Source organism: Callithrix jacchus, chromosome 3, assembly GCF_049354715.1.
Source record: "Callithrix jacchus isolate 240 chromosome 3, calJac240_pri, whole genome shotgun sequence".
Classification (NCBI taxonomy): domain Eukaryota; kingdom Metazoa; phylum Chordata; class Mammalia; order Primates; family Cebidae; genus Callithrix; species Callithrix jacchus.
The window spans coordinates 179,190,791-179,217,301 of NC_133504.1; the positions used below are offsets into that span (position 1 = coordinate 179,190,791).

At 38.3% G+C, this 26,511-nt stretch overlaps 1 protein-coding gene across 1 annotated transcript in view; it reads left to right on the forward strand.

Annotated features, from left to right (window-relative positions):
• The window catches only part of LOC103792108 (uncharacterized), a 342,458-nt gene that overhangs the window by 301,292 nt on the left and 14,655 nt on the right, over positions 1-26,511 (forward strand). The window contains exon 9 of the mRNA XM_078367502.1: positions 25,200-25,323. The gene's annotated coding sequence lies outside the window, so the exon portion shown is untranslated. The remainder of the gene's footprint in view (positions 1-25,199; positions 25,324-26,511) is intronic.

Genomic DNA, 26,511 nt, shown 5'->3' on the forward strand with positions numbered 1-26,511 from the left:
TTTCCAATCTGTGAGGTATTTTTTAGGAGATGGCTTCAGTACAACAGTGGAGTTTCTAGTGTCCATTCCTTTTTTCTTAAATATGAAAGTTATATGACAATAATTATAATGATGGCAAAAATAATGATAAGAAAAGTAGGCTAAAAGCTCTAAAAAACAATCCCAAGATGGCTTACCAATGTTCCTTTCTGTGGGGCAGGCCTTCTGGGGCTGACTCTAGCAAATAACTCAGAGATGTAGGCTTCTTTCAGATTGTGATGTTCCATGCACATCACCCAGCTTCTGGAGTTCATACTTAAGGGAAAGAGGGAACATGGTAAAAGTTTACCATATATGTAAATTCTTTGGCCCAGCTTTGACACATGTCAGTTTTATTCATATTTCAATGGCCAGAAACAAGTCATATTTGGGTTAGATGCAAGGGAATTGGGAAATATAACCCCTGGCTTGGCAACTACTTCCAAACAACAACTGTATATCGTAGAAAGGGGACATGGATCTTTGATTTTTTAATCTGTTTTTGTGTTGCAGACTTTCCAAAGTTTATCACATAATACCACTTAACTACAAGTAAACGAAACTGTAATATTAACTGCTCTTTCTTCCTACTGAAAAGTATTGTAATATGAATTAAATAGGTTAAGAAATTCAAACTGTTTAGAATAGTGAACTCCAATGAAACCCGATTCTATGTTATTATTCAATGCAGCTCATTTGGTCTCATTGAAGTTTATTTAATGCTTGTGCATCTGAAGAATTTGTTTCCCAGTTAGGACTGTGGTGGTTTCTGTCTTCTTTAAACTATTATGAAATACACTAGGCTATCCAAGTTTACACTGAATAGAAGAGATGAAGGAATATTCCACTTTTTGTTCAGTCATCAGCTTGTCCAGATTCATGAGACTGATACATTCTCAGACCAAAGTGGTTTCTGTGGTGTCAGAATTGCTGCTAGAAAAGCTCACCACGTGGTCTCATATTTAACTGTATTAATCTCCCATGGCTGCTATAACAAACTATTACAGGCTTGATAGCTTAAGCAAGAGAAATTTACTGTTTAACAGTTCTAGAGGCTATAAATCTGAAATCAAAGTGCTGACAAGGTTGGTTCCTTCTGGGGACTCCAAGAGAGCAATGCTCCCTGTCTGTCTTCTAGCTTCTGGTGGTTGCTAGAATCCTTTGACATGTGGTTGCATCATTCCAATATCTACCTTTGTCTTCCCTGTGACATTCTTCCTGTGTGTCTGTGTCCAGATTTCCCTCTTCTTATAAGGACACCAGCCACTGATTTAAGGCTCACCTAGTCTAGTATGACCTTATCCTATCTTGATTATGTCTGCAAAGATTCTACCTTCAAATAAAGTTATACTCACAGAGCCTATGGATTCAGACTTTAACATATCTTCAGATGCAATTCAACCCACAGCATTAACCAAATTGATTTTACTAAGATATTTATAATCATATAATGGCAGACATTTACTATGTGCTTGCTATTCACCAGGCATTGAGTTAACTGTAGTCTTATTTAATCACCATACTCCTATATAGCAAGTTGTGTTATCACCATAATTATTATCATAAGGTTTCATATGTGTAGACTGAGAACAAAGGAGTAGGTATCTGTTTTCAATGAGGTAATTGTTCCTGAAACCAGTATAAATATAGATTTTTTCCTCCAGTTCCATTCCAGTATATGGGAACCTTCTTTTGCTTCTGCCATACCTTATATTTGAAACTTCCTGCCCCATGTGTATGTATTTCCCAGTTTTCATCTCAGAGCGATGCGGCTTTTCTCCAGCTCAGTTAATCACTGTCAAAGACAGTTGAAACTTTCCCTGGAGCTGTGCTCTTGCTCAAGGCCAATGTCCAATGCTTCCCCCTCAGAATCTCTGGCTGATAAGTCGCTTATCTGCAGAGCAACAAGAGGCCATTCTACCCTTCCCATATGGCCTTAGTGTTTGTACAGTACTTTACAGAGAACTTGTGTTATTATTCCTCCTACTTGCAGGGAAATCGGAAATTACTATTTTGGGGTGCAGCAAACTGATATTTTTTTTCTTCATTTGAAGTTTTACAAATTACAACAATTTTCTGCTGTGACAAGCAAAAATAAAAAAATGAAGATACATAAAGGCATAGTTAATGATCCTCTCCATAGTGACTGCTCCACTTCCCAGCCCCTGGCATAGCCAAAGTGAATAGCCTCATGTGCACCCTCCATTTTCCTCCTCGTTCTGATATACACATGCCAATGTGGAATAATGTAAGGGTTTAGTCTAATTACCTTTTAACCAAACAAGATATTACACATATTACCTTGAAACTTGCATTTTTCATTTGACAATATGAATATAGCACACAGACCATGCATTTAGTTATTGGACTTCTTGTTTTCCTTAGTCCGCTTATTCTCTTTATGATATCATTCAGTACCAAGACTTTAGAAATCTCTAGATTGCTGATTCCAAATTTCTACCTCCCAACAGGACCTTTGGCTGAATATCAGACTTGTGTATCCAACTGCCTAATTATTGTTACTCTTTGCCTGTCTCACAGATTTTTAAAAGTTCATCTGTTCACCATGGAGCTCCTAGTGTTCTCACCACTCCTGTCCACACCAGGCTGGCTCTCCCTGCCATCTGCCTCATCTTAGTTTATGAAAATGCCATCATTCCTCTGGCTCAGCCTCCTAAAATCTTGTGAATCCTCTCTTTCTTTGCTACGCCACACTGAATCTTTCAAATCCCCTTTCCTCTTTCTTCAGGACATATTCAGAGTCCAGTCACTTCTGACCTCCTTTGCTGTCTCGATTTTGGCTCAAGCCACTATATTTTTCACTTGTATTGTTGCTACAGCTTCTTCACTGACCTCTCTGCTTCCTCCTTCAGCAACAATCTCAAGTCTGTATTCAAATATCTCTTATCAGAGAGCATCTTTCTAGAAACTGTATTTATAATTGTAATATAATCTGCACCCACAGCCTTCTGTACCTCTTTTCCAAGACTGATTTTTCTCCATAGCCCTTATTGATTTATAATAATAATTATAACTGTATAGAATAACTAGTATAAGTATATAGTAAAACAGAATGTTTTCATTACTCTGTCTATTCCATGATGGCTGGGACAATGGTACCTTTTCCTCTTACTGCTATACCCTCAGAAAAATGCCTGGCACCTAGTAGATCCTCAGTGAAAAATAGTCGGTTAGTTGATGAGTATATAGTCCTACAAATCAGCAGACAGACACACACTTAGATATTTATGTATAAATAATAAGGTATAAACACATATATATGTATGCTTTGTTCTAATTTTTATAGATGAACTGATATTTTACACGAATCAAATTATACTATATTTCTTATTAAGTGCCATCTGTTTTTCCTTTTTCTCCTATTTTTATTTCCAATTTCTGCTATTTTTCTTTGCTATATATGTGCCCTCCTGCCTAAACCCATGCTAATGACCAGAAGGGCATCTTTTTATACGTACTTTACTAATGCTTATATAACAGCTTGCAATCAAATGGAGATGTATTCACCTCTAAATACATAGAGATGAAAGTTCATTGTTTACCTTAGAAAAACATCATTATATCATAAATATTTATATAGTTCTCTGCATCTTAGTTTTCTTATCATATTGAATAGAAATTACATCAACTGTTATTCCTCAAACTCATTTTTAATGGATGCTTGGCATTCTATGAGGTAGATGCACAAACATTTATTCCATCATACTGTACCAATGCATATGACTTTGGTTTCTAGTTTTCTTGACCCAGTGAAACAATGTTGCAAAATGTACCTTATATAATTTTAAAAAATTTCTTTAGGGTAGATTTATGAAAATGAGATTTCTGGGTTGGAAGAGAGTCCTGGGACAAAACTGTATTTTTTTTTTGAATAGATTTTGCCAGTTTTGTTTCCAAAAAGATTATAACAGGCCACATTTCTACCAGTGATCTATGTGACCACATCCCCCCTTCATTGTCAGCAATCAGTGTTTTGCGCTTTGTAACTCTTGCCAGCAGATGGATATATTAATACCTTGTTGTTCCTTGTTTATAAGTGAACTTGAGCATCTTTTTATGTTTGCTGTCCACATAAATTTTCTCTTCTGTAACTTGCACATATGGAGACCACATTATTTTATTTGTGATAATATATAATCCCCCTATATATTGCAGATACTCGTCTTTTATCTGCTCATTGTGATTTTTCCCAATGTTTTTTTTTATTAGCTACATGTTATATTTTGGCATACACTTTTCTTTCTTTCTTTCCTTCATGTCTTCACCTCCCTCCTACAAAGCTTCCCTCCCTCCCTCCCTCCCTCCCTCCCTCCCTCACTTCTTTGCTTCCTTCCTTTTCTCTCCCTCTCTCCAGGGCCTTCCTCTGTTACCCAGGCCAGAAAGCAGTGATGTGATTGTAGTTCACTGTAACCTCAGCCTCCTGGACTCATGCATCCTCCTGCCTGAAACTTTCCAGTAATTAGACTTCAGGTACACATCAACACACAAAAAATAGTATTTTTTATTTTTGATGGCTGTATTAATCAAAGTTCTTCAGAAAGACAGAAGCAACAGAACCCTTCTTACTTTTCTCCCTCCCCTTTCAGGGTCTCTGAAGATTCACATATTCTCTCTGGTGATTAGTAAAATGTTCTGCTGGTAATTGCAGGTCTGATTTCTGCTGTATGCCTTGTGGCCATAGCCAGAGCTGCTGATTCTGCCCTGGATGCAGCCCAGTCCCTGGACTCTGACTCCTACTACAGCCCTGTGGTTCTGTTTTGGGTGGGAAAGGGTCATTTTCCTGGGGTTAGAACCATCTATTTAGTTCCTAAAAGCAGGATTAATGAACTCTGGAGAGGAGGAGGGTGTGACCTGGGTCCTGTAGACCTGGGTCCTGTAGACCTGGGTCCTATAAACCTGTGTCTGAAATGCTCTTCTGCTCTTCTTCTCCAATCTATCTTTCATTTTATAATGGACTTTAAACAAAATCCGAGTCTTAAAACTAACCCAGATCTGATTCAGAGAATATTTTAATGCAATTACCATTTTTTTCACTCTAAAGTATACAGTTATCATTATTATCATCATCAAATTTTTCAAATTATGATTTAACATGTAGTTGCTACATGACAAAAGTAGTTTCTGTTTAATGTTTATAGTAACCTCGACAGTTAAATCTACCCATTGAGGGAGTTGAGAGGTCAGAAGGTCAGTGAAGAAGACAGCCTTGCTCAGAGCCAAGGGAACCTCTCCTATTATCAGTGTCCCAGGCTGATTTTTAGCCCCACAGCATTCTCTCCTATTTCCTCCAGAAGATTTATCAGGTCTTCAAGCCAGGAGGCCTGCTTGTGGGCTGCTCTGGCTGTGCCAGGACCCTAAATCAGCAAACAGATGACCTCTTATCTCTTTCTCAATGTAGCAGAACCTGTTCCACTATACTCTCCTCATTTGTTGATGTTTCTTTCCCTGGCTGAACTGTGAGGAAGAAACTCTTGTTATTTTCGTCCCTGGAGTCTTAGAGCCCAGCTTAGGGCCTGGCTTCTTATACTGAACGAATCTGTTGGATAATCATGAAGATGAGACACAGGCTTGTCCTTTGCTTTGATCTAAGATGTTGGTCTGATTCAAGGCCCCAAGAAAGTGTACTTCATAGACCCGTGACTATCATGAAGACAGAATAATCACCCTACGTATTATCTTCAAAACTCTGGTTTTCAGTGGAACTGTCTTTATTGCTAATGAGTGAGAAATAGCACAGAAATAATAAACATGAAGGAGATCCAGGAGTGCCAGGAAAACGACCTATGTCTATGGTGCATAAGTCACCTTACCATGCATATTAGCCATTATTATTATTTCTATAGTAGTCGTCATGTCTAATATAATGATAAACTAATTACATGGATTATCTCATTTAGTCTTCCTAAGACCTGATAGGAAGGCACTATTATTTTACCCATTTCATAGATAACAAACTCTAAAGCACAGGAGGGCTAAGTAGCTTACCAATAGCACACTACAAATAATAGAGCTATGCTTTAAAACAAGTCAGTATGATTCCAGGGCTCATGTCTTTAAAAGTAAGATGGCCAAACAGTCCCATCATAACATTTCAGAAAATGTTTTGAAAACCAAATGGGGCTTCACTTTGTTTTGGCAGTAACAGACAGGGCAGTATGATGGGAGTTGAGTCAGAAGTGCCAGTCTCCAGTCCTGGTTCTGACAACTAATTTGCAAAGGCCATCTGGGCTACAACTTCTTCAGCTTAGAATGATAGATGGTGATAGCTGGTCATGGCAAAAAATATCCTGGGTTTTGCAGGCAGACAGAAATTAAAGTTGGTTTTGCCACATGCTGTGTGTTCTAGGACAGGTGACTTAATCCCTGTAAACATCTTTATTTCACATCTGGAGTGGACATATAAACCCCTATGATAACAAAAGCTGGCAAGGGGCAGTAAATTTGCTCTATAAAGAAAAGCTCAGGCACATGGCGATCGCTCAGACCAGCACTCCCACAACATGCTCCAGTCCTTTTGCAGGTAGTTTGTGTTCCCAGACCGCCTAGCTCTCTCCTTCATGTCTAATTTTCTTCATCCTCCTAATACAAGAAACTCTCATGACCTGTGGCTGCAGGTTTATGGATTGGATGTTTGTGGAACCTGGCACCTGGATCCTTGCTTTAACAATTCACTTTTCTTCACACAACCTTTGGCTGCCCTGGATGTAGGATTTCCATAATGTCTCAGAAGGCTTTGAGGGAGTCTGAATATTTCAACCATGTTTCCCTTCAGAAGCTTTGGACTAAGGGAGTCCAATGCAAAAAGGGAATAAAAACAAACCCTCAAGTGGAAGAAAATGCTTTATTTGTAGTCAACCTAGATTCCAGTATCCACTAATATACAGATCTCTGAGAATTTGGAATTAGTGTGTGATAAAGTCAGGATGAAATGTAGTATCTTTTCTTCTTCAAATTTAAATACGGGGCCTCAGGGAATGAAACATGCATATACACGAAGGAACATTTAGATGGGTGTCATATTTTCTGAGTATATTCACCCTGATGAACATATGAATGGGAATAGGGAAGACAACAGGAGGACCAACCTTCCCTAGAGCTCAGGGCCTGCCCAGGAGAGTTTATTGCACCAGGAGACAGGGTGAGAAAACGATGGGGCAACCTGAGTTCCTGCCCAACAAGACACAGTGACCTGTCATCCAGTAAATGTGACCCAATGAACACGTGGCTTCTGGTCAGTGAGTTTAACGATGCCTCCTTCTGAGAGAGGGATTCAGTGAGGAATAGAGAGAGGTGGGCCTGGCATGAGGGTAGAGTGATAGAAATTTCCTCCTCCACAAGTTATTAATAAGAAAGGACTCTTCAATGCATTTCCTTTTCAAATGACTGCATAATTCACTTGTTAAATTTCTAGATTATCAAGCTGGAAAGGATCATTCAGGACATATAGTCTATCAGCAACTTTTGGATAAATAAAGTAACCACTGAAAAGAAGAAATGATTTACCTAAAGAATTCCAGGGTTCTGGGTTGCTCCACCAGCATTTTCCCTTATAGGAGGGCCCACCTCTGTTCTTGAAGTGCTATTACACGTTTTCTCTTTATTCCATTTTTTCTTATGCTTGTTTCTTCTTTTCCCTTCTACACTTTTTTATTTCCATTCAACCCTAATCTATAACCCCCTGATAACCAGAAAGGATTTACTCATATCCACAGAAAACTGTTAAACGGGCAGCTGATTCCTAAGTACATATCTAATATAAATAAATGTTGATAGTCACCAGGATAAGAAGATATGATTCTTCCCATCTGTTTTATTTGTAAAACCCCCAACTAGAAATTACTCCTATGCCCACAACAGAAGCATGGATAAAACAATGCAATGTATTCATACAATGGAATACTACACAGCAATAAAAAGGATAAACTACTAGCACACACAATAACATGGAAGTATTTCGAAGATATTATATTAAGTAAGAGAAAGCAGACACAGAGGATTATATACTCTATGATTTCATTTATATGAGCTTCAAGAATGACCAAAACTAATCTATGGTAATAGAAGTTGGAATAATTGGGGTGGAATTGGGAGCTATATACTGGCAAGGGGTGCAGTGTAACTCTTTTGTTACATGGGTGAATGCATGTGCAAAAATCATCTGGCTTTGAACTTTATAGCATATTAATTATTATTATTATTTGAGATGGAGTCTTGCTCTGTCACCTAGGCTGGAGTGCAGTGGTGCAATCTCGGCTTGTTGCAACTTCAGCCTCCTGGGTTCAAATGATTGTCCCACCTCAGCCCCCAAGTAGCTGGGATTGCAGATGTGCACCACCACACGTGGCTAGCTTTTTGTATTTTTAGAAGAGATAGGGTTTCACCATGTTGGCCAGGCTGGTCTTAAATTCCTGACTTCAAGTGATCTGACCACCTCAGCCTCCCAAAGTGCTGGGATTAGAGGCATGAGCCACAGTGCTTGGCCTATAGTATATTAATTATATCTATGTTTTAAAAAAATATGTAAGAAGCACTGGAACAGCAAAAACTTTACAAATATGGAGGGAGATTAACATATCCAAACCGGGGTAATAAAAGTTACTGTAATTGAAAATCAAGTTTAACTTTGAGGTAGGAGCCAGTGAAAAAATTCCTAATGATTTTCATTCCCATCTTAAAAGTAAAATAAAAATGGTCAGAAGATAAATATTTTAAAAGAGATTTTGTCTTTCTAAAATCCATTTATCATACAGTCTTTTAAATAAAAGACATTGACCAATATAATGGGGAAAACTTCTGATAATAATTCTGCAGAAATATTGAGATACCTTAATACACTCATTTTTTTTCTACCAAGCTTTTATAAAGCTCCCATTTATAAGGAAGAACAATGAATTTTTTTAAGAGAAAAAGAAGCTAATGAGATCCAAGTAGAGAATCAGTGACCTAATTCTCAACAGACAGAGCTTAGACTAAAAATTCTCAACTAGAATGTGCACACACACACACACACACACACACACACACACACGTGTCACCCAGGGATCTTGTTAAAATGCTGTCTCTGATTTAGCAGGTCAGAGTGCAGCTGAGATTCTATGATGCTAGCAAATCCCCAGGGGGTTGCTTTTGCTGCCAGAACAAGCACCACAGTTTGAGTAACAAGGACTTATACCACTCAGGAAGTGTTTGTCCATCCATATTAGTCTGTTTTCATGCTGCTGATAAAGACATACCCAAGACTAGGCAATTTACAGAAGAAATAGGTTTAATAAACTCACAGTTCCATGTACCTGGGAGGCCTCATAATCATGGTGGAAGGTGAAAGGCACATCTCACATGGCAGCAGACGAGAAGAGAGCGTGTGCAGGGAAACCCTCCTTTATAAAATGATCAGATCTCATGAGACTTACTATCATGAGAAGAGCACAGGAAAGATCTTCCCTCATGATTTGATTACCTCCCACCAGGTCCCTCCCATGACAAGTGGGAATTATGGGAGCTACAATTCCAAGATGAGATTTGAGTGGGGACATGGCCAAATCATATCACCATCATTTATGTTATTGTATTGAAATTATTTGTTAAATATCAGATTTCTGAGCTCCTTCACCATAGGAGGAGGGGCCATGAATACTGCTTCCTTTTTAAAAAAATGAAACTTTTTTTTTTTTTTTTACCAGTACCATGCTGTTTTGATTACTATGGCCCTGTGGTATAGTTCGAAGTTGGATGGCATGATGCCTCCAGCTTTGTTCTTTTTGCTTGAATTTTCTTGGTTATTTGTGATTTTTTTCTGTTCCATATGAATTTCATAATAGTTTTTTCCTAGTTCTGTGAAGCATGTTGTTGGTAGTTTGATAGGAATTGCATTGAATCTCTAAATTGCTTTGGGCAGCGTGGCCATTTTTAATGATATTGACTCTTCCTATGCATGAGCATGGCATGTTTTTCCATTTGTTTGTATCATGTGTGATTTCTTTGAACAGTGTTTTGTAGTTGTCATTGTACAGATCTTTTACTTTCCTACTTGGCTGAATTCCTTGGTATTTTATTATTTTTTTGGCAAATGTGAATAGGATTGCCTTCCTGGTTTGGCATAAAATTCTGACATACACTAAAATTTTGGAGCCACTAACTTAGAGAAATTGGCTTATCACATGCCCCTTAAGTTACAGTTCTCTAGGAAGCATATTTTCTTTAACCAGTTTCATAAATCAGTAAAAAGTGAAAGAAAAGGTAAAGAACATATTTTTAACCTTTCAGAGACATCAGTCACTTATTGGATATGCAATTTACTTTAGTTCATTCAATCCTCATAAATATCCTATGAGGTAGGTGTTATTGTTCATATTTTAGAATTAAAAATAATAATCATTGTTGAGCATTGAATGTGTCCTAACTATTCTGCTAAAGGCTTTAAAAGCACTATCTCAAAGAGTAGCCAAATGAAATAGACACTAGTGTCATCTTTTCTACTCTATGGTTGATGAATTGGAGACTTAGGGAGATTACTTCAGACTCTATGCAACTTTCTAGTGCTCAAGCCTCACCACTGCACATGGGACCTCCCTGCACTGACTGACATTGCATAGGAAGCAGCGGGGCCAGCATCTAACTAAGATTGTTTTAGATTCTATTCTTTTTTCTTTTAATTATAACAATTTGGCCAGCGGACACATTTTATTTTCCTTTCATTTCACTATTATGACTCCATCTTTCAATTATTTTACTTTGAGGAGTACCAATGAGAAGATACAGGGGCCAAGACTATAATTACTAACATCTGTATAGCATTTTACAGTTTACAGATTATGTACAAAACATTTGGGCTGATTTGATCCCCAAACCACATGTATCCTTTAAGAGCCAGGAAAACTGAGGTTCAGGAAAATGTAATTGACTTATCTGGGATTTAGACTCTAAATTTTGATTCCAAATCTGTGAGCTCCCACTAGACTAGTCTGTCAAGTGGGAGGGGTGGGAGAAGAGCTAAAAAATAGTGTGGGAGAGAGGGAAGAGCCATCATTTGGTGGCTGCTGTGTGGTATGCCAGTCCTGGTCCTGCCACCAGTTCCACACAACCTCAGGAGATTTGGTTACCCTTTTAAGTCCATAAGATTCGAGTCTTAAAAGGAAGGTTTAGAATAGACCAGTCATTTTCAAATAGCGTTGGTTCATTTTTATCAAAACCTTTTCTTAAAAAGAAGCCTTACAACAGACCACTAATTCATGAAGCAAATCTTACAGCAGGCACTTAACAATTGGACCACCAGGAACGTACCTGTTCCATTCTAGGGCAAGGTCAGAATTGTTTTTTTGTTTTTTTTTCCACTGAGTACTAGATCAGTGTATGCCACATCAGGTACTCATTACATGCTTGTTGAATGAATAAGACTTTTTTATGGACTCTGCGGCACAGCAAAGAGACCATTGAATCAACAGGTCTGAAGTTTTCCTGTGATTCTCAGGAGGCCACATTTCTGGGAAACTAAAACCTCTTGTAAGAGTTCAGATTTAAGAGATTTTTCTGAAGGTCTCTTTACATACAAGGACCTCAGATGTTTCCAGACAAACTAATTTCCACAAGTACAGAATTCTGCATTACTGTTTTTCACATCATGTCATATAATTGATATAAGAATTGGATACTTTTGCCTGCATTGTTTCTCAAGAATATACCAACTAAAGAGCAAAACAAAATAGACAAAAACTGAATTTACTTTGTGTCTTTGTTTTTTCCTTTGTCATGACTTCTGTGCATAAATCCCTTTCTTAACTCTTCTGGAAGGTTCTGGATTATCATGGAAATAGTCTTTTCTTGGGAAGGGAGCTATGTTGTCTGCAGATCTGACCATGCCATAGCCAATACTTTATTTCTTTTGTTTTCAGAGTAAAAGAAAAAACATTTTATTATAAAATCTTTTTAAAATGACAAAAAGGAGAAAGAATAGTGCCACAAACCTTTACATATTCACTATGTTTTACAGTTGCCAAGAGTTTGTCATATTTACATTATATCTATTTTTCTTTTCTTTTTGCTTTCTTTGTGAAGGTTTTCAAAGCAACTCAGATATCATGTAATTTCTCCCCTACTTTAGCATACTGCAAACATTTAGTTTTCTTTTATTTGGGACCAAACAAATAATTTAACTTAAACTTTGGGTAGGAGAGTAAACATAGCTTACTTTCACTTATATTTTTAAGTGACTTCAGTTATTTAATCAGATACATTGATAACAGTGATTGCTCACATTTTCCTAAAGCTTTATACATGCACACGTGTGTACAGTGCTATGCAAAGGACACTATCCTTGTATTCTTCTTTAATCCCTCTGCCTACTTCCTAAGATAGGGACTACTTCTCTCTCTATTTTACCTATGAGACAACTGAAGCTAGAAAATAAAGGATGTTGACTTGACTCCAGAGCCTTTGCTTTGCACAGCCTGCCATATTGCCACTTGGAAATTTGTCTTTACATATCACACACAGATTTCTTATTTTCTGCTGTAGAATTACAGTATGTGCTATAAGGACCTTAGAAATTACTTGAGGCAACAATGCCCGTCAGTAGCTCACCATTAGAACTACCCCATTCCCAAGTATTATTGTAGATCAATTAAACCAGGATTGCTGGAAGAAGGACCCTGCTCCAGAGTTTGTAGAAGCTCCATAGCTAATAGCCAGGGCTAGGGACCATTAATATACTCTAAGAAAAACTTGTAAATATTAGAACTAGATGAAGGCCTGTTGAAATAAAAGGATGTATTAGGTATCTCATAGTTCACTCATGGAAGATCTAGGCTGAGAGTCCAGGCATAAGGAATTGAGACATTCTCCCTTGGGTTCTTCTTTTTACTGCATGGAAAGGAGGCACAGAGAATATTTCTTAGGTCATTTTTTATAACACATTCTTTTATCTATTTTCAGAGACTTAACTGTTCAGTCCACTCTGATGACTCCTAAACCCTTGCTGGCCAAGCCGTTTGCTTTGTTCCCATGCAGCCAAATCCTGGCCCCCCATGCTGACATTTATGGTGGTTTGGTAACTTCATTGTGCTTCGGGATGTCATCATATAGTACTTGGCCACATGGAATTAACATTCTTTATTAGCAGTAGAGTGTGGTGGGAATATTTGATTTAGTTCATGAATCTATGTGTTAAGAGGACCATGTCTGAGATAGAGTTCATTAGAAGAGTGTCTTTCAAATTGCTTGTTGTACATCAGCAGATTCTGAAATAAATGTGTGAGTCATGACCAGAATCTAAAAAAAAAGGAAGGAAAGAAAAAAAAATGAGTTTATTGAATAGAACATGTAGGGGGTGTTTGTGTGTGTGTGTGTGTGTGTGTGTGTGTGTGTGTGTGTGTATGGTTAGTATGTATACAGTTGACTCTTGCTGTGCAGGTTTGTTTAGATGTGGATTGTTTTCAATAAATATATTGAAAAAACTTTTGAGACATGCTACAATTTGGAAATCTGGCTGATGAACTGAGTAGCCTAGAAATATCAAAAAAAATAAGAGAAAGTTAAGTATATGACTAATGCATAAAATAGTAGATACTAGTCTAAAATAGATTTTAGACATTTGCCACCATAAATGTACATAAATCTATTTTATGATGCCACTTGCAGTTAGAAAAATGTAAGCAAATGCCAAGATACAATATTAAATTATAACTGGATAAAATTAAATGTAATAATACTGTACCACTGTAATAATTTTGTGGTCACCTCCTGTTGCCATTCTGGTGAGCTCAAGTTTTGGGAATATACATTTAAAATGCCAAGTGATGCTAATCATCTCTGCATGAGCAGTTCATCTCTCCATTAAATTGTGTATCACAGTGAAAAGCAATTTCGTGTAGTTCTCATGTGTCTTTCATCATGTTTAGTGCAATACCAAGTGACATGGGACTCATACAAAGGTAGTGCCACTAATGATCCTGGAAATGTCCCCAAGAAGCAGAGAAAAGTCACAGCATGATATAGAAGAAAAAGTTGAATTGCTTGATATGGACCATTGATGAAGGTCTGCAGCTGCAGTTGCTGTCATTTTAGACTGACTGTTCATCTTGTAAACTTACAGAATCAATAAATATAGTACAGTACTGGAAATGTATTTTCTCCTCCTTAGGATTTTAAATAATATTTTCTTTTCTCTAGCTTACTTTATTGTAGGAATACTGTATATAGCAAGATGGCTAAATAGGAACAGCTCTGGAGTGCAGTTCCTAGCAAGAATGCAGAGGGTGAGTGATCACAGCATTTCCAAATGCATTTTTACTGCCCCAGACCAGAAGATTCTCAGGTGAAAAAGCACCATGAGTATCCAGCATAATGGTTTCAGCTGGTGCAGTGGGTCTCCACACAAAAACTCCCACAAATCTGGGTGCCATTTCAACTGGCGCCCAGAATGCCTTGGAGACAGAGTTACCCATTCAACTGAAAAAAAGGGGGCTGAAACAGGGAGCCAGGTGGTCTGGCTCAGCAGGTCCCACCCCCACAAAGACAAGCAATCTGAAACACTCTGGACTGACAGTTGCCAAGGAAACACAGCTGGACCCGGAACAGTCCAGCTCTGTGCAGGAAAGGTGTCTGCCATTACTGAGGCAGTCTACCATTGCCTAGGGAGTCTACCATTACTAAGGCAGTCTGCCATTACAGAGACATTTCGCCATTACTGAGGCAGACTGCCATTACTGAGGCAGCTCTAACTATACCTCTATAAACAAAACTGCAAGGAAGTTCACACAGCAGCTGGGCAGAGCCCATGGCAGCTCAGCAACACCTTTGCTGGCAGACTGTGACTAGGCTACCTTCTCACTGGGTAGGGCATCTCTGAAAAAAGGCAGCAGCATTTCGGGAGCTTATAAATAAAGCCCCACCTTCCCAGGATAGAGCAACTGGGGGAAAAAAAAGCGGTTATGAGTTCTACTGCAGCAGACTTAAACATACTTGCCCAGCAACTCTGAATGGAGCAATGGAGATCACAGCTCAGCACTTGAGCTCCTATAAGGGACAGGATGTCTCCTCAAGCAGCTCCCCAACCCACATATATCCAAAGAGACACCTCTTAAAGGAGAGCTCAGGCTGACATATGGCGGGTATCCTTCTGGGACAAAGATAACAGAAGAAGAAACTGGCAGCAACCCTTACGGTTCTGCAGCTGCCACAGATGATCCTCAGGCAAGTAGAGTCTGGAGTGGACCTGCAACAGTCTTAAAGCAGAGGGGCCTGACTGTTAGAAAGAAAACTAAAAAACAAAAAGAAATAACTTCATCATCATCAAAAAGGACTTCCACTCAGAGACCCCATCTGAAAGTCACCAACTACAAAGACCACAGGTAGATAAATTCCCAAAGATGGGAAGAATCCAGTGCAAAAATGATGAAAACACCCAAAACCAGAATGCCTCTCCTCCTCCAAGCAATCACAATTCCTCACCAGCAAGGGAGCAAGGCTGAATGGAGAATGAGTCTGATGAATTGACAGAAACAGGCTTCAGAAGTGGGTAATAACAAACTTCTTTGAGCTAAAAGAACATGTTCTAACCCAATGCAAAGAAACTAAGAACCCTGGAAAAAGGTTTGACAAAATGCTCACATGAATAAACAGCTTAGAGAAGAATATAAATGAGCAGATGGAGCTGAGAAACACAGCATGAGAACTTCATGAAGCATGCACAAGTTTCAATAGCTGAATTGACCAAGCAGAAGAAAGGATATCAGGGATTGAAGATCAACTCAATGAAATAAAATGAGAAGGCAAGATTAGAGAAAAAAGAGTAAAAAGAAATGAACAAAGCCTCCAAGAAATATGGGATTATGTGAAAAGACCTAATCTACTTTTAATAGGTGTACCTGAATGTGACAGAGAGAATGAATACAAACTGGAAAACACTCTTCAGGATATTATTTAGGAGAAATTCCCCAATCTAGCAAGGCAGGCCAATATTCAAGTCCAGGAAATACAGAGACCACCACAAAGATATTCCTCAAGAAGAGCAATGCTAAGGCACATAATCGTCAGATTCACAAGGGTTGAAATCAAGGAAAAAATGCTAAGGGCAGCTAGAGAGAAAAGTCAGGTTACCCACAAAGGGAAGCCCATCTGACTCACGGCAGATATCTTGGCAGAAGCCCTACAAGTCAGAAGAGAGTGGGGGCCAATATTCAACATCCTTAAAGAAAAGAACTTTCATCCTAGAATTACATGTCCAGTCAACGAAGCTTCATAAGCAAAGGAGAAATAAAATTCTTTACAAACAAGCAATTGCTCAGAGATTTCATCACCACCAGGCCTGCCTTACAAGAGGTCCTGAAAGAAGCACTAAACATAGAAAGGAACAACCAGTACCAGCCACTCCAAAAACATGCCAAATGGTAAAGAGCATTGATACAATGAAGAAACTGCCTCAACTAATGGACAAAACAACGAGCCAGCATCAAAATGGCAAGATCAAATTCACACATAATAATGTTAACCTTAAATGTAAAGGGGCTAAATACCCCAATCAAAAGACACAGACTGGCAAATAGGATAAAAAGCCAAAACCCATCAGTGTGCTGTATTCAGGAAATGCATCTCACATGCAAGGACACACATAGGCTCAAAATAAAGGGATGGAGGAAGATTTACCAAGCAAATGGAGAGCAAAACAAAAGTAGGAGTTACAATCCTAGTCTATGATAAAATAGACTTTAAACCAATAAAGATCAAAAGAGACAAAGAAGGACATTACATAATGGTAAATGGATCGATGCAACAAGAAGAGCTAACGATCCTAAACATATATGGACCCAATACAGGATCATCCAGATACATAAAGTAAGTTCTTAATGACCTACAAAGAGACTTAGACTCCCACACAATAATAGTAGGAGACTTTAACACTCCACTGTCAATATTAGACAGATCAATGAGACAGAAAATTAACAAGGATATCCAGTACTTGAACTCAGACCTGGAACAAGCAAACCTGACAGACATTTACAGAACTCTCCACCCCAAATCCACAGAATATACATTCTTCTCAGCACCACATCACACCTACTCTAAAATTGACCACATAATTGGAAGTAAATCACTCCTCAACAAATGCAAAATAATGGAAATTATAACAAACAGTATCTCAGACCACAGTGCAATCCAATTAGAACTGAGGACTAAGAAACTAACTCAGAACCACAGAACTTCATAGAAACTGAATGAGTGGCTCCTGAATGTCGACTGGATAAACAATAAAATGAAGGCAGATATAAAGATGTTCTTTGAAACCAATGAGAACGAAGATACAATGTACCAGAATCTCTGGGACACATTTAAAGCAGTGTCTAGAGGGAAATTTAAAGCAATAAATGTCCACATTAGAAGCGAGGAGAGATCTAAAATCAACACCCTATCATCAAAATTGAAAGAGCTAGAGGAGCAAGATAAAAAAAACTCAAAAGTTAGCAGAAGACAAGAAATAACTAAGATTAGAACAGACCTGAAGAAGACAGAGACACAAAATAACCCTTCAAAAAATCAATAAATCAAGGAGCTGGTTTTTTGAAAAGATCAATGAAATAGATAGACCATTAGCCAGATTAAAAAAAAAAAAAGAGAGAAGAATCAAATAGATGCAATACAAAACGATAAAGGGGATATCACCACTGATTCCAGAGAAATACAGACTACTATCAGAGATTACTAGAAAGAACTCTATGCACATAAACCAATAAACCTGGAAGAAATGGATAAATTCCTGGACACTTGCACCCTGCCAAGCTTTATCCAGTTAGAAGTCAAAACCCTGAGTAGACCAATAACAAGGGCAGAAGTTGAGACAGCAATAAATATCATACCAACCAAAGAAAGCCCAGGTCCAGAAGGGTTCACAGCCAAATTCTACCAGAGATACAGAGAGGAGCTGGTACCATTCCTTCTGAAACTATTCCAAACAATCCAAAAGAGGGAATCCTTCCCAAATCATTTTATGAGACCAACATCATCCTGATACCAAAATCTGACAGATACTCTGTAAGAAAAGAAAGCTTCAGACCAATATCCATGATGAACACAGATGCAAAAATCTTCAATAAAATACTGGCAAACCAATTGCAGCAGCATATCAAAAAAGTATCCATTATGATCAGGTAGGCTTCATTCTGGTGATACAAGGCTGTTTCAACATGTGCAAGTTTATAAATGTAATCCACCACATAAACAGAACCAAAGACAACAAACCACATGATTATCTCAATAGATGCAGAGAAGTCCTTTGACAAAATTAAACAGCCCTTTATGCTAAAAACTCTAAATAAACTAGGTATCGATGGAACATATCACAAAATAATAAAAGCTATTTACAACAAACCCACAGCCAATATCACATTGAATGGGCAAAAACTGGAAGCATTCCCTTTGAAAACCAGCACTAAACAAGGATGCCCTCTCTCACCATTCCTATTCGATATAGTATTGGAAGTTCTAGCCAGAGAAATCAGACAAGAAAAAGAAATAAAGGGTATTCAATTAGGAAAGGAGGAAATCACATCGTCTCTATTTGCAGATGACAAGATTGTGTATTTATAAGACTCCATCATCTCAGCCCCAAAACGGCTGAAACTGATAAGCAACTTCAATAAAGTCTCAGGATACAAAATTAATGTGCAGAAAAGCATTCCTATACACCAATAACAGACTTAAAGAGAGCCAAATCAAAGATGAACTGCCATTAACAATTGCTACAAAGAGAATAAAATACCTAGGAATACAACTAACAAAGGATGTAAAGGACCTCTTCAAGGAGAACAACAAACCACTGCTCAAGGAAGTAAGAGAGGACACAAACAGAGGGAAAAACATTCCCTGCTCATGGTTAGAAATAATCATTGTGAAAATGGCCATATTGCCCAAAGGAATTTGTAGGTGCAATGCTATCCACATCAAGCTACCTATGACCCTCTTCACAGAAATTAAAAAAAAACCCTTAAACTTCATATGGAACCAAAAGAGAGCCCACATAGCCAAGTCAGTGCTAAGCAAAAAGAACAAAGCTGGAGGCATCATGCTAACTGACTTCAAACTATACTACAATGCTACAGTAATCAAAACAGCATGGTATTGGTACCAAAACAGAGATATAGACCAATGGAACAGAAAAGAGCCCTTGAAGGCAACACCACACATCTACAACTATACAATCTTTGATAGAACTGACAAAGAACAGCAATGGGGAAAGGATTCCCTGTTTAATAAATGATGTTGGGAAAACTGGCTAGCCATGTGCAGAAAGCAGAAACTGGACCCCTTCCTAACACCTTACACTAAAATTAACTCCAGATGGATTAAAGATTTAAACATAAGACCTAATGCCATAAAAACCCTAGAAGAAAATGTAGGCAAAATCTTTCAGGACATAGGCATAGGCAAGGACTTCATGACTAAAACACCAAAAGCATTGTCAACAAAAACCAAAATAGACAAAGGGGATCTAATTAAACTCCAGAGCTTTTACACAGCAAAAGAAACAATCATTAGAGTGAACTGGCAACCAACAGAATAGGAGAAAATTTTTGCAATCTACCATCTGACAAAGGGCTAATATCCAGAGTCTACAAAGAACTAAAACAGATTTACAAGAAAAAACAAACACATCCAAAAGTGGGCAAATGATATGAGCTGACGCTTTTCAAAAGAAGACATATATGAGGCCAACAAACTTATGAAAAAATGCTTGTCATCACTGGTCATTACGGAAATGCAAATCAAAACCACATTGAGATACCATCTCACATCAGTTAGAATGGTGATTATTAAAAAATCTGGAGACAGAAGATGCTGGAGAGGATGTGGAGAAATAGGAATGCTTTTACCCTGTTGGTAGAAGTGTAAATTAGTTCAACTGTTGTGGAAGACAGTGTGGCGATTCCTCAAGGACCTAGAAATAGAAATTCTGTTTGACCCAGCAATCCCATTACTGGGTATATATCCAGAGGATTATAAATCATTCTATTATAAAGACACATGCACATGTATGTTCATTGTAGCACTGTTTACAACAGCAAAGACCTGAAACCAACCCAAATGCCCATTGATGATAGATTGGACAGGTAAAATGTGGCACATAAACACTATGGAATAGTATGCAGCCATAAAAATGATGAGTTTGTGTCCTTTGTAGAGACATGGATGAACCCGTAATCCATAATTTCTCAGCAAACTGGCACAAGAACAGAAAATCAAACACTGCATACTCTCACTCATAGGCAGGTTTTGAACAACGAGAACACATGGACACAGGGAGGGGAGCATCACACACTGGGGTCTGTTGTGGGGGACTAGGGGAGGGACAGCAGGGGGTAGGCAGTTGGGGAGGGATAACATGGGGAGAAATGCCAGATATAGGTTATGGGGATGGAAGCCATGTATGTACCTATGCAACAATCCTGCATGTTCTTCACATGGACCCCAGGTCCTAAAGTGCAATCATATATATATACATGTATGTATATACACATATGTATACGTGTATATATATGTACATATACATATGTGTATACATATGAATGCTCTATATAATGCATATATAAAACATTTTAATCAACCATATGTAATTGATAAGGTTTTGGTCAACCGCAGGCCATTAGTAGTCAAGTTACTGGGGACTCAAAAGTTTTGACTGCCCCTAAACCATGAGTTGCTCAAGGGTCAAATGCCTATGATACATAGCCATGCGTCACGTAACAATGGGGATATATTCTGAGAAAAGTGTTGTTAGGCAATTTTTGTCAGTGTATGAACATCATACAGTGCTCTTAGACAAATCTCAGTGGTATAGTCTGCTACACACCCAGGCTACACAATACAGCCTATTGCTCCTAGGCTGCAACGTCATAGTCCATGGTCCTGAAACATCTGTATATGGCACATGATGAAACGTGCCTGTGCCTGTGTGTGCACGTGCATATAGTGGGCCATAATGTGAAATGCACTTTTTTGATGGGGTAACAATGTAAGAAGTTCAGGAACTATTGTTTTAGAAGATGTATCTGAGGAGTATAGGATTAACTACTTATTCTCACCTTTGTCTCCATTGTGTTTTACACACACTCTTATCTTCTTATGAAGACGGCATACACAGCTGGGCACAGTGGCTCACACCTGTAATCCCAGCACTTTGGGAAGCCAATGCAGGCAGAACACATGAATCCAGGAGTTCAAAACCAGCTGACCTACAAGGTTAAACCCCATCTTTACTAAAAATACAAAAGTTAGCTGGGCATGGTGGTACATGCCTGTAATCTCAGCTACTCAGGAGGCTAAGGTACAAGAATCTCTTGAACCCAGGAACCGGAGGTTACAGTGAGTCAAGATCATGCCACTGCACTCCAGTCTGAGAGACAGAGCAAGGCTCTATCTCAAAAAATAAATAAATAAAAAGAAAAAGAGAAAAGAAAAGAAAAGGAAATCGCATATACACACAATTATGTCTAAATATAAATATTAAAACATATATGAGAATTGACTTAATATTTGGCAATATAACATTGTGTACAAAATAATTAGATTGCCTTTATATAATTCCAGAGAGCAAAAGTTAGAGAGCAATGCCTGGAGATCATGAGACATAAGATGCTGGTACCTGTAGTTACATATATAACTAACTTTTTCAGGGAACTGTTCTGCTTTACGAAAGAGTGGGCTTTCTGTATTTTTCATGTTATGCAAATATACCTCAAGATGGTTATTTGCCAATGTTGTTATGTTCGGTTGAAAATTTGGGCTCCAGCTTGAGGTCAACGCCTTTCATTTTTCTGGGGTCTTTGAGAAAACATCGTTTGTAAGTACCAGAGGTAAGAAAGAGCATCGCATAACTGTTAGATGATTAGATGTAAGTAGTTTGTGTACCTAGAACATAGATTGTGAAGTAGAGGCTGTAGAATCACAGAGGGGTATGCTCATGTCAAGTCTCCTAAATCTAATATGGATTTCTAATTTTATTATGCTTGATTTTATCATGAGGGCAGTGGGATACCATTAAAGAGTTTAAAGCCTGGGCAATGGTCCAATAAGATTTATATTTGAAAACTCTGGTTTGGAGCCAGAGGGTTAAGTGGTTGTCTTAGTATGAGCTGGATGGTAGGTCTGAGGAAGGGGTGGAACAGGAACACATACGCAAGAACAACCCAGGGAAGACTCAGCAGGACCTCGGGTTTGACTGAACACAGAGAGCAATGAAGAAGAAAACACACATGTCCTGGTATGGTTAAAGGCCAGGCTCTGTAGTTGGACAGAAAAGGTGGCATCCACTTTTGAGTTTTGTGTATTTAGGTAAGTAAAGCTTCAGCTCCTTTATCTATTAAATGGTAATGATAACAGCACTTTGTAGAGCCGATATAAGAATTTAATGATGCAACGCAAGTAAGTGCTCAAGAGCTATGTATTTTTTTTTCCAGTTTGTGGGCTGAATCGTTCTCAGAAAAACCTCCCACCATTTTCATAATATTTTACATTAAAGATATGGGCATGGAAAAGAAGTATGCCGTAGTGCCCTGTAAAGACAAAATTATGTAAGCAAGTCTCTTTAAGAATTCTGTCTTAACAAGGCTTGACTTTTTCTAGGTGTGCTAAACATTATTTGAAAATCAAATGCTGAAATCAGTTAGGATCTCAACAATCTGAATTTACTCTACTCTTTAGACTTTATTTCTAGTTGTCAAGATTTAAATCCCAAATGTTAAGAAAACTAATTCTAAACTTCTAGAAATGAGAAAACAAAACCTTGTTTAGCTTAAGGGTATGACAAAAGCTATCTGTTTTAAATCAGTCATTTGCACACAGGATTTTCTGCCTTCTAGTTCTCTAAACCAAAGGCATTGCATTGAAGCTCTCCGCCATAAATAAGTGAAACAATGTATAGGTTCCTCCATAGGCTATTTTGTAAAAATTATAAGTAGGATCTTAATTATAGTGTGTGCTTATAGACATTGATTTATTATTTACTAACCAATTTTTGTGGGTAGAAAATTTGTATATCTGTTTGACATTCATCATCTATTATCAGTAGTCTGATGAGAAAAGGTGAGGAGTCCACATGTTTGTGGAAGAGAAGAATGGTAAGAACTGTATCCGCCATCCCGTGTTTTGAACCTGCACTGGCGCAGCCCTCTTCATGTGTCAGAACTACTGCCGCAGCCTCGTATCTGATTTTCATGCTCCCAGATTCTGGCTTCTGCAGTTAACATTCCATATTAACAAAAGACCTCTACAAAGCAGGTCTTCTCAAATTGCATTCCACGTTAAAGCTCTTTATGAAAAGCCAAATATAACCAGGGGGATTCCCGCCCTACCTGGCACAGTGAAATAAACTCTCCACATCTGTCCCTAGTCTTTTACTCCCACCTCAATGTCTTCTCCAAGAATACTGTGCTCTACCTACCCACACTGTGGACCATTCTGAGTCTGCTGTAGATAGGACCCTCCTCTGGCATGTTCTCTGCCCTTTACAACTGGGAAAACTCTTCATTATTTTTAACATTCAGCTTCAGGAACTCATTTCCCAGATTTAAATCAGTTTCATTTTCTTACTGGTAAAGTGCTCTGAACAAAAGCTACAAGAAACTTATCAATATCTATAATGCATTATTATTTTATTTATCATAACAATATGTAATTACTTATGAGAATTTCAGTTTATTTCTATGGTTAAGACATCTACTCATTCTACAGATAGATCCTGGCTATGCATTTACCCCTGCCTAAATCTGTTATCATGGCTATAAGGGCACACTATTCCTGCCTGTAGCTTGCAGTTTGGAAACCTCAGAGTTAGAGGACTGACATATGCATTCACTGTGCAAAGGGAGAAGATAAGAACTGTTATACACTGAATTGAGAACCCATAAAATGTATATGTTGAATCCCTAACCCTCTATACTAATCCATTTTCGTACCACTATAAATTTAATTGACTCACAGTTCAACATGTCTGAGAAAGACTCAGGAAACTTACAATCACGGTGGAAGCTGAAAGGAAAGCAAGGAATCTTCTTCACAAGGCAGCAGAAAGGAGAACTGCCGAGCAAAGGATAATAGTCTCTTATCAAACCATCAGATCTCAGGACAGCTCACTCACTGTCACGAGAATAGCATGCGGGAAACACTCCCATGATCCAGTCACCTCAACCTGATCTCTCTCTTGACACATGAGGATCAAGGGGATTAAAATTCAAGATGATATTTGGGTAGGGATACAAAGCCTGTGGTTATTAATATCACCCCCAACGTGATGGTTTTTGAAAACAGGGCCGTTAGGGTTGTTAATAAGGTTATGAGGTCATAAAGATGGGGCCATGAACAACCCAAGGATTGGTGTCTTCATAAGAAAAGAAGGAGATAACATATGTCTCTTCCTCCATGCAAACACAGAGGTAATGTCATGAGAGAACATAGTGAAAGGGTGGTTGTCTACATACCAGGAAGAGGGCCCTCGGCCAGAATCAACCTTTCTGGCACCTTAATCTTAGATGCCTAGCCTCCAAAACTGAAAAAAATAGATTTCTGCTGTTTAAGCCACTCCGTCTGCATCATTTTCTTATGGCAGTCCTAGCAGATGAATTCAGACTCATTCAACTTGCAGTGTATCGTTTCTTCTCTAGACAAAGAATAGCTTATTATCATATTATCTAGTTGGAGCAAGATTGCCTTTCCTCATGAAGAGATCTGATTGTGCACATCTTTTTCCAATTCCACCTTCAATGACATCATGGTAGTAGCTTAAAATCAGTGGTTGAGAGGTATTTACACTCTAGAGATGAGCAAACACTACACATCACACTTTTACTCTGGAGCACTTGTTGGTAAGCCTTTACCAGCAAAACCTTGCTCATTTATCACTTCCTCATCTCTCAAATCAGGCCAAGCCTCCTGTTTTGTGATGCCATAACCCTGTGCTCCCCTCCTTTGTAGCATTTACCTTACTTGTAGCTTGATGCTCATTTCCAGTAGGATGATGCATAGAAATAATATATTTTTAATACTGATTACAGGTCCTGGTACAAAATGTTCAATCAGTTTAAATTGTTGTCTATATAATTTTTAATTGCTGTTTCTCTTTCCTGCCACAAGACTGTAAATTTCATCAAGGTGGAACTACATTTCCCTTCTGTCCTCAGGACTTAGCACGGTACTTGCCCGTGGTAGATGAACAATGACAGAGTGAAAAAGGAATAAGTGAAATCGCCATCTTCTGCGGCTGTGACACCTCTCTGATCCACTCCCTAAATGTTTGCCACTCAGGTGAGGAAGCTTGATTTTTCCATATTACTTGTAAAGAGAGTGTAGTTGAGGTTCCTATTTTGGCTAGTATGATTCTTTCACACCTGTGGTCATAAGCATTTTAATCTGTCCCTGTGGTTTAGAAAATTAGTAATATGAGGACAAATTTCCTGAGAGGCTAGCAACCTTAAAAAATATTTAGTGACTAGGAACAGCAAATGGAGCCTGAGGATTCATTTCTAGAAAAGAGACTTAATTAGGTACTGACCCATTCACAGTTAGCGTCTCTTCTATATGTAATAATCTCTCTTTGATTTGGTTATTGTGGTTGTTCCCAAGAGTTGCTGTCTTAAGAAAATGCATTTTCTTTCATTGTCAGTTCTGAGGATGTTGCAAAAAGATAGCTATGAAGCATTTTTAACTTTGATTTTCTTACTTGATTCATTAGTAAGAATGTGTGGCCTTGATTCATTAGTAAGAATGTAGTTCATTAGTAAGAATGTAGTTCATAAGTAAGTGTGGCCTTGATTCATTAGTAAGAATGTAGTTCAAGTGTGGCCTCAACTGTGGCCTCAGTATTTTTCACCCATAACAGGCCTCTGATGCTTCCTGCTAGCAAGCTGGATCTTGCATCTTTAATAAGAACGTCAGGATGCTTAGCAGCTGGGGCTGCATGGTAGAGGCAGCATGTGTGGATTTAAAGGTCAGTTCAGGAAAATGCGAAGATTTGTTTTTCTGCACTTTGTTTTGCAAACAGGTGACTTGAAGGATCTCAGATCTTGCAGCACCAGGAATCCAGTGTACAAGTTTTAATAATGCCGATGGCCAATCCTAACATTGTCTTCTTAGGACAAATGTGTTGCTAACATGAGATGCCCCTGGGATTCTGGAAAGTCTGGGATTGGTTAGAAGTCAGGAGACCTGGTCCTTCATTCTGTCCCTGCTATTAATAATGCTGGTAATAAAAATAGTTCACACTCCCGTACTATTGTATTGTGTCAGATACTATGTTATGTGATTTATAAATAAAGGTTGAAGAGGTTGAAATCCTAGCTCACAAAAAAACTCAGCTAGGCAGTCAGAATGGTGTGTGTGTGTGTGTGTGTGTGTGTGTGTGTGTGTGTTTTAGCCTTCCTGTTAAGCTTCATGCGCTGGTTCCTAGGGAAAAAAAATATTATCTATATTATCTATCACAGTCTAAATGTAGCC